Here is a 15717-nt window from a genome sequence, read left to right as displayed (position 1 = left end):
CCAGACCCACAGAGGGGGCTGCTGCCCTGGCAGTACTTGGTGAGGAGTTTAGGGACAGAGCCGTAAACCACATCTGGGTGCCCAGGGGTTGCCATGGCAGATGGGCCACTCCGTGATGTTCTTTGCAGCCTTTGAGAGTCCCCAGAGTGCACACCCTTTGCTCACCCGGAGGTGGGCAGGGAGTGACCAGGGGCACACGCCGCAGAAAATCCCTTTTGTTTCTTCTTAGCAGAGCCCCTGTACAGCACTGGCTTCCTGCTTAATGGCCTGTTCTGGGTGGGGAGGCGGGGGAAATGCGCAGAACTGAGGGAGAAAAAGATTAAACTCACAGTAAAACCAAACCCAAGCATCACGGCTCTCCGTCCCCTCCTCTGCAGCCCTGACCCTACTCTGGGAGCTGTCTCCCAGCCAGTTCCCCTCCGAGGCAAATAACAATTATTCCAGGAGGCCCTGGCGCACCGGGCCTGAAAGACAATGCTTGATTGTTCTTCCTTCCCCCTGCGGCAAAAGATGGGCTGGAGGAGAGCACCGCGGAAAGGGAAAGGAGCAGCCTCCCTGCTCTCCCGCGGGGCGGCTCGGGAGCTGTCAAAACAGGCCTAGATCAGGGCGGGGGAGCGGCGGGGGAGGGGGGATTACTGCCGCTGCTCCCGACCTGCTCGCAAAGTTGCACTCTTTCCCCCCGCGGCGTTCCTGGCAGCTGTGGCCACTTAAACGGCTTTTGCTGCCATTAAACAGGAGAGTCATTAAGTCACGGAGCTCAATGAGGCTTTCAAGGGTCCAGTAGTCACCCCTCCGCTCGGTGAAAAGTGCCAATTCATCGCTTGGGAGTTAACAAACCTGGAGGTTGTGACTAAGAGGTGAGCAGCGCCAGCGCCCAGATTGACGGCTCACCCCAGCGTGACCCCGCGCTGAAAACCAGGCTTGTGTGCAGTCAGAAGGTGGGAGGTGGGCGACCACTCGGAGCGAGTGGGATTGCTGGTTTCTCCAGCTTCTCAGCTGGTGTTTGGGCCTGAAAGATCCAGAAAGCTCTCCCATCATTACTGGTATTTATCAATCAGGGGCTTGTGGAAGGCTGAGACGGTGTGTTGTCCCAAAGTGCATCTCTCCTGAATCAGGCCGTTGGCATCGGGGACGTTAGTTCTGCTGCCCGCACCCTTGACGTTAGGGATTTTGTCTGTTGCGCCTTTGAACAGTGCCTGGTACTACGCTTGTAGAATATGTGTAGGAAGGAGGGAGGGCAAATGGGAACCCCAGGGCCCACCTCGTTTACCCTCCATCGGGTGGGAGCCCACTTGTCACTCAGCTGTGTCTGGAAGTGACTGTCCACAGGAACAAGGTGAGGACGGATCTGGTGTGGGAGTGGAGTCCTCCCCGGCATGTTCAAGCTTTCCTTTATTCAAACTCACTAAATTCTCATAATTAGGTGAGGTGGGGAGGGGAGGTGTTCCTGTCCCCATTTTGCAGATGAGGAAACTGAGGTTCAGAAAGGTAAGTGACATCTAAGCAAGTGACCCCAGGACAATCTGACCCCAGGACCCGGCCAGACTGCCCCTCTCACTCAGAGGCCAGGCACTGGACGGGAATCAGAAGAAAGAGGAAGATGGCCCAAGAGCCTGCCTCCTGGCCTGTTTTCCTGAGGTTAGAAGGCTGTCAGGAGAGGGTGGAGAGGTCTGGGGCCGAGGCTGTTCTCAGCAAGGGGGCGTTTTCCTTCCTTCAGCCCTCTTGTCCGCGTTTCACTGTCTGCTCTCGCGGGGGCTGAACGGGAGGATGGGCAGCACCTGCGCAGAGCCACGAGCACGCGGACTGGGGGAACTGCAGGGGACGTTTGCCACCGCGGGCGGGGGTCTAAAGGACGAGTGGTGGCTCCCAGGACTACCTGGCTCCCTGTGACTCCATGGGGGGGACGTGCCGCCTCGCCGCTGCCCCCAGGATGGCCAGCCTTCTAGAAACACTGCTCCTTACAGGAATTGGGCCTGGCTCTGTGATCCGGGACTAAGGAGGTTAGATCCTATCTGGGAAAGCTGGATGACTGACAGTCTGGCTTATCCCGTGTGGGATTACTCAGCCTGTAAAAGTCCTGTTTATTTGTTAAGGGAGGGGCAGATCCATAACCCACCTGTTGACACCTGGATGGCACAGGAGAGAGAGCTGCACCTCTTTGCCCGCCCAGCACCCCGTGGTGGCTCTCCCTGCCAAGCTGCTGTGGTTGCGGGGAAGAACACCTGGTGGGGGAGTGATGGGAGAGCCTCCCGCTGGCAGCTGCCACCTCTGCCCAGAGCCATGATCGTGGAAGGCCCAGGCAGGAAGCCTGAGAACACTTCCAGACACGTCTCCCTTAGAGCCCTGCCCCAGAGTGGGCCTGACCACATTGGTGAGAGCAGGTTCACCAGCTCCCAGAAGCTGGCTGTCCAAGAACCTCTCTGAGATTTCCCAGCCTTTTTTTCCATGACTCTGCTAATTTTGCCTCCAAGACCAAATGAGTGGAAGATTCAGGGGGTTTTGAGTCTTAGGTTACAGGTCCGAGCAGGGCACACCACCCCTCACACTCTTGGTTTCTCCACACCATTTCTGTTCCGATGGCAGGAAAGCAGAGGGGAGAAGCTGGCTGACCTTGTTTCAAGCTGCCGTCAGAGAACAGGTGCTCATTGTAAGAGTGTCTGGCATTGGAAAGAGCACGAGGTCAGTGCTTAAGATCCACAGGCCCCCATCCTCGCCCTGGCCTGAGTCAGCTGTGTGACCTTGGGCAGCGAGTTAGTCTTTCTGAATCTATCTCCTCACCAGAAAACAAAAGGAATCGGATTGACGTCTCCCAGGGCCCCTTCCAACGCCAGCATTTTATGATGATACAGCTACTAACCTCACTACTGATGTCGTTCATTTACAACTGACACCCCCTGTGGGGGACATGTGCTCTGGGTTGTTCCTCCTTGCTCTGCTGATGGATCTGCAGCGCCCCACACCTGCCTGCCTGTCTCCTTTGTCTGCCTCAGTTCCCACGCAGGAAGGCTGGCACCGTGGCCTCTGCTGTCCTCTGAGTCTCTGGGAGTGCGCCATCCAATAGCCATGCTAGCCTGGGAGGTCTGGGTCTCAGTTCCTCGGGAACTGACTTGCAGGTTGGCTGCAGGCAAGACTTGGCTTCTCTGAACCTCATCCACCTAATGGGACAAAGAACCCTCCCTGGGAAAGCACTTCGGGATGCTTCAGTGGGAGAAGCAAGAGAAGCAGGAAGCTGCCTCGTTGTGGAGGCTGAGGATCTAAATCCCAGAGCCTTTGGGAGCCAGTGGACCTCTACCAGTGGGCTGCACATTCAGTGGGACTTAGCTTCCCAGTTTGCATGGAACTAAGGCCTCCTGGCAGGTGCTGCGCGGCTTGCCCACATGCACCGTGAACTGGGATCAAGACGCCCTCTTTTTGTATTAGTTCTGGGCCTGGTTTTGAAGCATCTTGCCGGGACCGTGAATGGTTTTGCAGTGCATTTCAGGGAGCTCTTCACAGCCTCGCTCATCGGGCCTTGTGGACCTCTGCTTCCTTCAGCCGACTCAGTGTGGCTGCCATGCTGAGGCTGCCGAGTCACACGGGCAAGGCCCGTTACCTGCCAGACGTGGCTTTCCTGGACCCACCTTTCCAGGGTAATGAACTCCCAGGATTAATCTGAGAGCTCCTCTCTCCTCTTCTACCTTCGCCTCCTACCTTTCCCGCCACCCCCAGCTTCTGGTCCTCAGGTGGGACCTGTTAAGCCAGGGAGCAATTAGCCAGCTCAGGCTTCAGGACTCTCCCTAGAACAAGTGGAGCAATGGCTTGATGACCCTGGGATGAAGGGGTGTCGCTTTGCAAGAGATCCTTGAAAGGACATGAATATTCATGGCGAGGGTCCTTCAGAGTCATTTAGAACTACTTGTAAGTTACTGAATCTGCCGAGTTCTCTCAGGCCTCGAGTGGTGTCCAGTTGCCACTTCCTCTGCTCAGAATCCTCTTCCATTCTCACCTGCCTGGTTAATTCTTACCTGCTCCTCAAGATTCACTCCCTCCAGGGACTTCCCTGGTGGCGCAGTCGTTAAGAGTCTGCTTGCCAATGCAGGGGACACGGGTTCGAGCCCTGGTCCAGGAAGTTCTCACATGCCGTGGAGCAACTAAGCCTGTGCACCACAACTACTGAGCCTGTGTGCCACAACTACTGAAGCCCGTGCACCTAGAGCCCGTGCTCCACAACAAGAGAAGCAACCAGAATAAGGAGGCTGTGCACTGCAATGAAGAGTGGCCCCCGCTTGCCGCAACTAGAGAAAGCCCGTGCGCAGCAACGAAAACCCAACATAGCCAAAAATAAATAAATTAAATAAATAAATTTAAAATAAAAAATAGTCATGGCTTCAACTGGGGCAACAGCTGTGAGATGCAGAGGGGTGCTTAGAATCAGGAAAGATGTTTATGGTAGAGCCAATGGGATTTCCTAAGACATGTAGGAGAAATGGAAGAGTCGAGGATGACACTAAGGTATTTGGCTAGAACAATCAGGAGAATGGAGTTGCATCAGCTGAGTTAAGATGATTATGAGTGAAGCAGATTTGGGGGGTAGGGAGAATCAGAAGTTCAGTTTGGGACAAGTAAGGTTTGAAATGCCTATTCGATATCCAAATGGAGATGTAGAGTGGGCAGAAGGTGAGTCAGTCGGCATTCAGGGAGTGGTCAGACTTGTAGATATGAATGTGGGGCTGTTGATACTTAGACTGTATTTGAACAGGAAGGACTGGGTAAGATCGCCTAGAGAACAAAAGCATTCCAAGGACTGAAACTTGGGGGTCTCCAGCTTCTAGGGGTTGAAGGAATTAGGAAGATGCTGAGGAGACTGAAAAAAAGTAGTGAGACTGATATTCTGGAAGTGAAGTGGTTCTTGGAGGAGAGGGTGATTGACTATCAAGTATAACTGGGAGGTCAAGGACAGGGTTGACCATTGCATCTGACAGCTCAGAGGTCACTGGTGATCATGTTCAGAGTAGTTTCAGTGGTTTGAGAGAGAACTGGAGAAGAGAAAGTTCATATGAACAACTCTTGAAGAATTTTGCTGGAAAGGTGATCTGAGAGATAGGTCACTAGATGGAGGAAAATGTGGGTCAAAGTGGTTTTTTAAAAACTGCATTAATTTATGAATTAGTTAAGGAACTATGGGTCCATTGACATGGATTTTTGAGAGCTTAGCCTAGAGCCAGGAGAGGAGATTGAGAAAAGGTTGTTTTCATCTTTTCCCCATTAGCCCCTGTCATCCCAGTTCTGCCTTCTCTCTTTCACTAAATGGTGAGGGATGTATTCATTTTTGTATCAACATCTTGTGCAGATTTCTAGTCTCTCTGATATTTAGCAGACCAATGGATGCCTATCTACTATGCCATGTCATCTCTTTTCTAGAAGACTTGACATTTGGCTCTATAAATCATTGGATGCATTGATAATGCCTGATTCATGTATTGTAATGTAATTTGGTAATTATATGGTGAAATAATATGTCATTTCCAGGGGTGGCATAATATGGTTCATAATCTTTCACAATAATCAGTTAATAAGTATGTTGCATCAAGGAACTATTTACATAGTCTTTAAGTGTCAGATTCTTGACCTTTCTACACAGTGACTAACATTCTTCTAAGTATGATGGAGCATGCACCAGAAGACATGACTCCTCTATGCCTGACAGTGTATGTAAATTAGTGAGAACCCATACAAATGTCTGATCATGTATTACAAGCTTGAGATGAATTCTAGAAGAATATAATAGTAAACCACAGCATCAATACCATAAATAATAACATTAACATGGAAATGATTGACTCATGTTGGAGTTGACTGGGGATGATTCTTTTTTTTCTCATGGCAAGGCACGTGGTTTCCCTGTTTTTCTCTTTCTTAACATCTTTATTGGAGTATAATTGCTTTACAATGGTGTGTTAGTTTCTGCTGTATAACAAAGTGAATCAGCTATACATGTACATATATCCCCATATCTCCTCCCTCTTGTGTCTTATCTCCTCCCTCTTGCATCTATCCCTTTTTAATAACAACACACAAATAGGCATCACTTTCCCCCTTACTTCTTGGTAGTGTAGTAAAAAAATAATGTGCTTTGGGGTCAGTCAGATCTACATTAAAATCCTTAGTTTGCTGTTTATTAACCGTGAGACTGTGAACAAGTTACTTCTATGAGCTTTAGTTTCCTTATCTATAAAATGGAAATGGTGATACCTACCTCACAGGGTTATTGTGAAGTTCAGCTTAAATGTGAGTGTCAATGTAAATTGCCTGGTGTGATATCTGATGTAGAACAATGATAGCAATTAGTGTACTTAGCAGTACTTGCAGTGGCTGTAGGGGTGGCTTGGTGCTGGTAGTGATGGGTGCAGACGCCTCCCTTGCGTGGAAGGCTTCTCTCCATGCTCTAAATCCTATCAGCAGATGGAAACGGGTTTATCCATCATCCGCGGCATTAGTCCCTATCAGCTTTCATGCATTCATGTAATAATTTTTTATTGAGAACCTTGTAAGTTCCACACAACAAAATCCGTGCCCTCTTGGGGCTTATGTATCAATACTAGTGAGTTTTGGGGAAAAAACTCTGGGTCACCCCATATTTAATACAGCTCTTTCATAGTCTCCATCTTTATTGTTTTAAATTACCACCCAGCCTCTGGCCAAACCTGCTCCAGGTAAGAATAAACTGAGGCAACTTGAGCCCTTCATATACACACACCAGCCACTAGTGACTTTCTTCTTATTGTCAGGAACTAGCCAGCTTAGAGTTTGATTCCTTCCAAGACTATTTTATTTTTTCTCTGCGTGGGAGGAATGTTCCCCTGCTGAAGTCAGGTATGAGGTCAGGTCTGTCACCTGCAGTTGGGATTTGGGACAGACTGAGAATCACCGTGCCGTGCTGGGCTGAAAGCATCACATGACTCTGCCTCACTGTCCGCTTGTACAGGGAACAAGGAAAAGGAATCCTGGGTGCTCAGCAAGGAGGAAAAAGCTAGAAGCCTCTGTGGTAGACAGTGGGAAGGAGGCCAGGCCCGGGGACAGACACAGAAAGGTAGACCCTTAGAGCCTGGGCTCCTTTTGAAGTCCCCGCGCTCCTGGAAACAGACCATGAAACTATTTAATAAAAAGTTAACCGTATAGTTGCAGGTAATCACGGCCAGGTGTTTCTTTCTTCAGGTCTCAGACCTGAGTGCGTGTCCCCTGGCTGTCAGTGTGCACAGTGACGAGATGGTGGGAACTGGTTTGACACCAACATGAACCCTTCACCGAAAACTCAACTCAACCCCAGGGATTTCTGAGCTGTCGAAGAAAGTTTGATGACTTTCCTTGCTTAACCAGGCCCTGTTAAGCTCCCTTGAGGCTAAGTAAGGAAGAAGGGGCCATGAATTGTTTTTAAACATCTTTATTGGAGGATAATTGCTTTACAATGTTGTGTTAGTTTCTGCTGTATAACAAAGTGAATCAGCTATACGTATACGTATATCCCCATATCCCCTCCCTCTTGCATCTCCCTCCCACCTTCCCTATCCCACCCCTCTAGGTGGTCACAGAGCACCGAGCTGATCTCCCTGTGCTATGCGGCTGCTTCCCACTAGCTATCTATTTTACATGTGGTACTGTGTATATGTCAAAGCCACTCTCTCACTTCGTCCCAGCTTACCCTTCCCTCTCCCTGTGTCCTCAGGTCCATTCTCTACGTCTGCGTCTCTATTCCTGTCCTGCCCCTAGGTTCATCAGAACCGATTTTTTTTAAAGGAGGAAACTAACTTTTTAAAAAAAATTAATTAATTTTATTTTATTTATTTTATTTTTGGCTGCGTTGGGTCTTTGTTGCTGCGCGCAGGTTTTTCTCTAGTTGCGGTGAGCAGGGGCTACTCTTCGTTGTGGTGCGCAGGCTTCTCATTGCGGTGGCTTCTCTTATTGCAGAGCACGAGTGCTAGGCACGCGGGCTTCAGTAGTTGTGTCACGTGGGCTAAGTAGTTGTGGCACATGGGCTTAGTTGCTCCCCGGCATGTGGGATCTTTCCGGACCAGGGCTCAAACCCGAGTCCCCTGCATTGGCAGGCAGATTCTTAGCCACTGCTCCACCAAGGAAGCCCCCATTTTTTTTTTTAGATTCCATATATTTGTGTTAGCATATGGTATTTGTTTTTCTCTTTCTGACTTCACTCTGTATGACAGACTCTAGGTCCATCCACCTCACTACAGATAACTCAATTTCATTTCTTTTTATGGCTGAGTAATATTCCATTGTATATATGTGCCACATCTTCTTTATCCATTCATATGTCAATGGACACTTAGGTTGCTTCCATGTCTTGGCTATTGTAAATAGTGCTGCAGTGAACATTGTGGTGCATGACTCTTTTTGAATTATGGTTTTCTCAGGGTATATGCCAGCTTTTGCACAGCAAAGTAAACCATAAACAAGATGAAAAGACAGCCCTCAGAATGGGAGAAAATATTCGCAAATGAAGCAACTGACAAAGGATTAATCTCCAAAATATATAAGCAGCTCATGCAACTCAATATCAAAAAAAGAAACAACCCAATCCAAAAATGGGCAGAAGACCTAAATAGACATTTCTCCAAAGAAGATATACAGACAGCCAACAAACACATGAAAGGATGCTCAACATCACTAATCATGAGAGAAATGCAAATCAAAACTACAATGAGGTATCATCTCACACCGATCAGAATGGCCATCATCAAAAAATCTAGAAACAATAAATGCTGAAGAGGGTGTGGAGAAAAGGGAACCCTCTTGCACTGTTGGTGGGAATGTAAGTTGATACAGCCACTATGGAGAACAGTATGGAGGTTCCTTAAAAAACTAAAAAAAGGGGCCATGAATTTTGTGTCTTTCTGTGGAAAGGTAAATTTCCAAAAGCAACAGCCCTTCCTCCAAATAAATATGTAATCAAAGTAAACACGGTGTTATCTGCCTTGTAAAACTAGTGTCAAAATGCCCTCCTGACTGCCTTCTTCCAACTAAAACACTGACCCTCCTTTATAGAAATTCTGGAATCTCCATGGCCTAGCAGAGTAACAATATTCACAGTAGTTTAAATATATGTATTAAGTCAAATTAGGTTTCACTGGTCCCCCCTCCTCATTTCCTTGTTATCTGTCATTTACTTCCAATATGCAGTGGTTGCTGCTGGACATCAGAGAAAATCTGTCCCAATGCCCATAAAATACCACCTCCTGTTTCTCTGACTCGGTACCCACAGGGACATCAGAACAGGAAGGTTCATCCTTAACACCAGTAATTAGGGACTTAGCGAGCTCTCTCCTTTACCAGCCCTTAAGTCAGCAGTCTCCTACTCATTCATTGGCATGCGTTCTCTTGAGTGATAATCTTCACTCTTCCCACAGGTAAGTTTTTCTAGGAAAAAGTTCGATACTGGATATCACTGTAGTCAGATAAAGAATACCTCAAGCCCTTAACCCTATTCCATCGCAGTGGAAACTGCAGGTTAGCTTCACCAGAACAGAAAAAGTCATTGTATTATAATGAAGCTAATTACACTCCCTTCCACCCCCAAAAGAATGGCGTTTCATCATCTATAGAGGCGTTATCAGGTAGTGATTAAGATCCTGGACTCCAGAGACAGACGTGGGTGTGGATCCCTGCTTTGAACCAGTAACTACTCCTGTGACCAAGTAGCTTGGCTTCTGTACACCTACCTCACAGGGTGTTGTTAGACTTGTGTGAATAAGGCAATATATCGCAGTGTTTTGATGCTAGATAGTGCTCAGCTGTTTAAAAGAAAACTATGTTGATGGTTCCGATTACAGCTGATATTAATATGAGCAGCCAGCAGGGATTCACACAGCTCCACTGTAAGAATTTGTGGGAAAGAGAAAAAAAATTGGTTCCCATCACAAAAGACCACATATTATATGATTGCCTTTACCTGTATGTGAAATGTTCAGAACAGACAGATCCGTAGAGACAGAAAGTAGATTAGTGGTTGCCTAGGGCTGGGTAGCGGGGTATGGGGGGACATGGGAGGATCACTGCTAAAGGGTACAGGGTTTCTTTTTGGAGTGGTGAAAAGGTTCTTAGATTGATTGTGGTGATGGTTACACAACTCTGAATACACTAAAAACCACTGAATTGTAGACTTCAAATGGGTGAATGGTATGGGCTGTGAGTTATGTCTCAATAACGCTATTATAAAAAATATATTAGCTCCCATTTATGACTCAGTTAATCTTTATAATAGCTCACGGTTTTATACAACAGTCAAGAAGGCTGAGATTAAGATGTATTAAAGCAACTTAATCTGGCCCCTGTGAGTAGCGTGTAATGTACCCAGGATTTCCTATTGATTGATTGGAACTTAGTTTCACAGAATTGGATTAATCATAATCTTTGGTTCGTGACACATTAGCCCCTTCGGTCCACTGAAGTCCATCTTTTATTTTGCTTTATTTTATGCATGTATGCCTGCTGAATAATATAATAAATACGTCTGACCGCCCCCTGCCCAAAGGAAGGCTAGAATATCACCAATAATGTACAGTTGCCTTTGTGTTTTCTTCTCTCCCATCCCTGTCTCCTCCCAGAGATGAGCACTACCATGAATGCTGTGTTTACCATTCCCCTGCCTCTTTTTAAAAAAAAAATTTTTTAAATTTATTTTTAATTTATTTTATTTTTGGCTGCATTGGGTCTTTGTTGCTGCACGCGGGCTTTTCTTTAGTTGCGGCGGGCCGGGGCTGCTCTTCGTTGCAGTGCGCCGGCTACTCATTGCGGTGGCTTCTCGTTGCAGAGCATGGGCTCTAAGGCGTGCGGGTTTCAGTAGTTGTGGCACACGGGCTCAGTAGTTGTGGCTCGTGGGCTCTACAGCGCATGCTCAGTAGTTGTGGTGCATGGGCTTAGTTGCTCCGCAGCATGTGGTATCTTCCCGGACCAGGGCTCGAACCCGCTTCCCTTGCATTGGCAGGTGGATTCTTAACCACTACACCACCAGGGAAGCCCTCCCCTGCCTCTTTTAGAAAGTGTTTTTTTTTTTTTTTAGTGGCAGTAAGTGCGTAAATGGCGTATTATTTAGCTTAGCTTAAGTTTTAATTTTGCATAGTTTTTGAACTTTATAAAAAGTCTATCAGGTTGTTCAACATAGATTCATCCATGTGGAAGAATGCCTCTGTGGCTCTTTTGTTTTCATGCCATAGAGTATCACATTTTATGAATATACTATGATTTGTTTATGCATTCTTCTTTCAGTGGGTATTGAGATTGTTTCCAGTGTTTTGCTATCTTGATAAGTTCAACCGTGATTATTTTTTGTATATGTGTCTCCTTATACACGTGCTAAATTTTCTCTTGGGTATATCCTTACAGAAATTAGGTGACTACCTAGTAGATTTGCTGGGTGTGCAGGCATTCAACCTTACAAGATAATGTTACGTGGTTTTTCAGTTTCCACCACAATGTGTATGAGACCCTGTCAATATCCAACACTTGGTATCGTCAGACTTCTTAGATTTGTCAACCAAATGGATGTAAACCAGCATTTCATGGGGACAAAATGTTATCTGCCTCTTCCTGATTATTGGTGATGTGAACATCTCTTTATAGGTTTATTGATCATGTGTGTTTATTTTTTAAAAAAATAAATATGAAATGCAACTTTTATTTAAAACTTGAAGCCAACCCAAAATGTTGCTTCATTTTATTTCGCTAACTCCTCCATATCCACAGGCTAAATTGACTGGTTCCATGTGTGTTTCTTGTTCTATGAAATGCTTCTTTATGGTTTTTGCCCATTTTTATGCTAAGTTGAGGTTTTTCTTATTTGTAGGAGTCCTTTATATATTTCTGAAACTAATCTTTTATTGGCTATATATATTTCCAATATTTTCTTCAAGTTTGTATCTTGTATTTTTACTTTCATTGGAGACTCTTTTGACAAACGAATTTTGGGTTACAATATTTATGTATCTCTTCTTGTATAATTAGCAAGGTTTGCGTCTTGACTAAGAAATCTTATCCTATTCCAAGGTCATTAAGGTATTCGCCATGTAGTTCTTCTGAAAGTTTTGAAATTTTGCCTTGACCTTTGTTTTCTTAATCTATTTGGTATTGATTTTTGATGGTGTGAGGTAGAGTTCCTTTTCAATTATTTCCATGTAAAAAGCCACCTTTTTTCAATGAAGGGGGTTACACCTATCCAACTTGAAAGCTCATGCTCTTAATCATTCTGCTGTTCCGAGGAGATAATGGTGTGGTATTAGACTGTTTGATAAACAAGGGCTAGGCACTTGGGAGAAAAGTGAAATAAGGCACAGTTTCTACTCTCAGTCTGTTGCTCAGTACCAGGGGCTGAGGGCTAGATTTGGTCCTTCTTTTCAAAGGATTTCTTCCCACTCTAAGTTTCATGATAACATATTCCAGGTCATCTTTTGGCACTGGCAGTTCCACAGAGGGGTTCCTATGGGAAGCTCTGGGTTCCACTTTTTAAAAACTAAATTTAGTGTTTTTTTAATTGAAGTATAGTTGGTATACGCTATCATATAAGTTACAGGTGTACCACATAGTGATTCACATTTTTTAAAGGTTATACTCCATTTACAGTTATTACAAAACACCAGTTATGTTCTCCATGTTGCACAGTATATCCTTGTAGCTTATTTTATACCTAATAGTTTGTACCTCTTAATTCCCTACCCCCAGGTTGCCTCCCCTTTCCTCTCTCCATTGGTAACTACTAGTTTGTTCTCTATACTTGTGAGTTTGCTCCTTTTTTGTTATATTCACTAGCTTGTTGTAGTTTTTAGATTCCACATATAAGTGGTATCATACAGTATTTGTCTTTCTCTGACTTACTTCACTTAGCATAATGCCCTCAAGTCCATCCATGTTGTTGCAGATGCCAAAATTTCATTCTTTTTTTATGGCTGAGTAGTATTCCCATTGTGTGTGTGTGTGTGTGTGTGTGTGTGGACTCAATGCAATACCTATCAAAATACCAATGGCATTTTTCACAGAACTAGAACAAATAATTTTAAAATTTGTATGGAAACACAAAAGACCCTGACTAGCCAAAATAAACAATCTTGAGAAAGAAGAACAGAGCTGCAGAAGTCATGCTTCCTGACCTCAGACTATACTACAGAGCTATAGGAATCAAAACAGTATGACATTGGCACAAAAGAGACACATAGATCAATGGAACAGAATAGAGAGTCCAGAAATAAACCCATGCACTTATGGTCAGTTAATCTATAACAAAGGAGGAAAAAATTTATAATGGAGAAAAGATAGTCTCTTCAATAAGTGGTGTTGGGAAACTGGACAGCTGCATGTAAATTAGAATATTCTCTAACACCATCTACAAAAATAAACTCAAAATAGATTAAAGACCTAAATGTAAAACGTATCATAAAACTCCTAGAGGAAAACATAGGCAAAACCACTCTTTGACGTAAATCGTAGCAATATTTTGGGGGATCCTTGTCCTAAAGCAAAGGAAAATTAAAGCAAAAATAAACAAATGGGACCTAATTAAACTTAAAAGCTTTTGATAGCAAAGGAAACAACGACAAAATGAAACGACAACCTACTGAATGGGAGAAAATATTTATTTGCAAATGATATGACCGATAAGGGGTTAATATCCAACATATATAAACAGCTCATACAACTCAACGTCAAAAAAACAAACGACTTGATTAAAAAATGGGCAGAAGAACCGAATAGACATTTTTCCAAAGAGGAAATGCAGATGGCCAACAGGTATACGAGAAGATGCTCAACATCGCTAATCATCAGAGAAATGCAAATCAAAACCACAATGAGATATCACCTCACACCAGTCAGAATGGCCATCATCAAAATATCTACAAACAAATGCTGGAGAGGGTGTGGAGAAAAGGAAACCCTCGTACACTGTTGGTGGGAATGTAAATTGGTGCAGCCACTGTGAAGAACAGTATGGAGGTTTCTCAAAAAACTAAAAATAGAACTACCATATGACCCAGCAATCCCACTCCTGGGTATATATCCAAAAAACAAAAACGCTGATTCGAAAAGATACATGCACCACAATGTTCACAGCAGCACTCTTTACAATTGCCAAGATATGGGAGCAACCTAACTGTCCATCAGCAGATGAATGGATAGAGAAGATGGATTCTACTTCTTCATCCTTGTTTCCTTCATTTCCTGGAGGTTAAAGTGACACAGTGGGGAAGAGCATACGCTTAGGGCCAGACAGACCTGGTTTCAAGGTTCAGTTCTCCCACACGGTAACCCGGGGGAAGTTAAACCCTCTTGAACCTCGGTGTCTTCGCTGTGTGTCTCCATGCAAAATGCACATCCTCTGCCGGAAGGCTTGGCTCCCTCATTCAGTCCTCGGCTAGGGGTGGGGACACAGGAACTTGTGACAGCCAGCCCCTCGGGGACCATCTGCACTGCGGAAGGGTGACAGCCCACAGAGCTGACACAAATGACAGATGTCCCCTACAACCCCCCAGGATGTTACCCCATCTTATCTTTCTTCCCTCTACTTGGTTGGAAGATCTTGTCGCTTCAGCTGGCCTGTGAGCTCCTGGTGGGCAGCCCTTAGACCTCAGCTTCTTCCACGGTCTCGCACGCAGTGACATGTACACAACAATTGAGTGACTGAGTTAGGAGGGACAGAGACCCCGCTCTCAGGGTGTGGGACTGAAGGGCAAGCCTTTTGGTTTCCCAGTAGAAACAAAAACAAAAGCCAGCCATCAAAACAGAGAGGAGAGAAAGGCCTTTCTCCATAAGCCTCCCCAGGTGGTAAGAGCTGGCTTTGAGAAGCTTGGGTGTGACAGGTGGCCTCCCACTCTGTCCCTCGTTGGTCTCCACCACCTGGCTGGAGTGTTTATTGCTGGCGCCTCTCACCCCTTGGCCAGGAGGGTTCTCTGGTTCAGCCCAAGCAGCAGGAGAGAGGGAACGACCCCATGGCACACACAGCTCCACCCCAGACTCCACAGTGCATGTTGCTCTGTGTGTAGCCTGGTCATTAATCAACGAGCAGTGAGATATGGGAACATCACTGCGTCCTTTCGCTGCCCAGGGCACTTTGCATTGTCATTGAGTACATTTTTCATCCGAGCTAAATAGAGTGCTGGGTAGGGTGCTGTTTCTTGCACTATTTACAGGCCCCTGGGATTTTTCCTTCTCCCTATGGTACTGTGAAGGGAACAGGCTGACTTCAGCGATTTCTGTGGTGAGGTCATATGGCCCTAGGAGGGTTACCTTAGCCCGGGAGACTCAGGTAACCAAGGCCACTGGTAGGGATGGGTTTAGAGAGAAAGAGAGGCAGGAAGGGGAAATTTGATTCAACTAAATCTAAGACTCATTTGAAGTGTTGGTAAGGTTCTAATTATGCTTCTCAATAGAGCAAATTTTTGTAATGTTCCAAATGTAAATGTTGGAAAGAGGCTGCAAATGAAAACAACCAGATGACATCTAAAGCCAAAAATAAGCCCAAAGCGACCTTAATTATTGCACTGCCTCAGGCTAAGTGGAGTTCGAATGTGGCCTGCTAGAAAGAATCTACATCGGCCTTCCTCTCACACAGAAAACTCTAGAACTTGACATTAAGGAAACTGGGCTTGCGACCCCGATGCGTCACCTGCTAGTTCCTTGGTCCTAGGCTGGCAGCTTAGCCTGTCAGTGCCTGACTGCGGGCATCTGTGAAGTGGGGACCGT

At 45.7% G+C, this 15717-nt stretch overlaps 1 long non-coding RNA gene across 4 annotated transcripts in view; it reads left to right on the top strand.

Annotated features, from left to right (window-relative positions):
* LOC117196847 (uncharacterized) overlaps positions 1–14641 on the top strand; it is a 39060-nt gene extending 24419 nt beyond the window's left edge. For all 4 annotated transcript variants that reach the window (XR_004477242.2, XR_007478824.1, XR_004477243.2 and 1 more), the window contains exon 3: positions 7195–14641. This is a non-coding gene — a long non-coding RNA (uncharacterized LOC117196847). The remainder of the gene's footprint in view (positions 1–7194) is intronic.
* Positions 14642–15717: the final 1076 nt, after the last annotated feature.

The sequence above is a fragment of the Orcinus orca genome, chromosome 8, assembly GCF_937001465.1.
Source record: "Orcinus orca chromosome 8, mOrcOrc1.1, whole genome shotgun sequence".
NCBI classification, from domain to species: domain Eukaryota; kingdom Metazoa; phylum Chordata; class Mammalia; order Artiodactyla; family Delphinidae; genus Orcinus; species Orcinus orca.
This window is presented reverse-complemented; position numbering and strand designations above follow the sequence as displayed.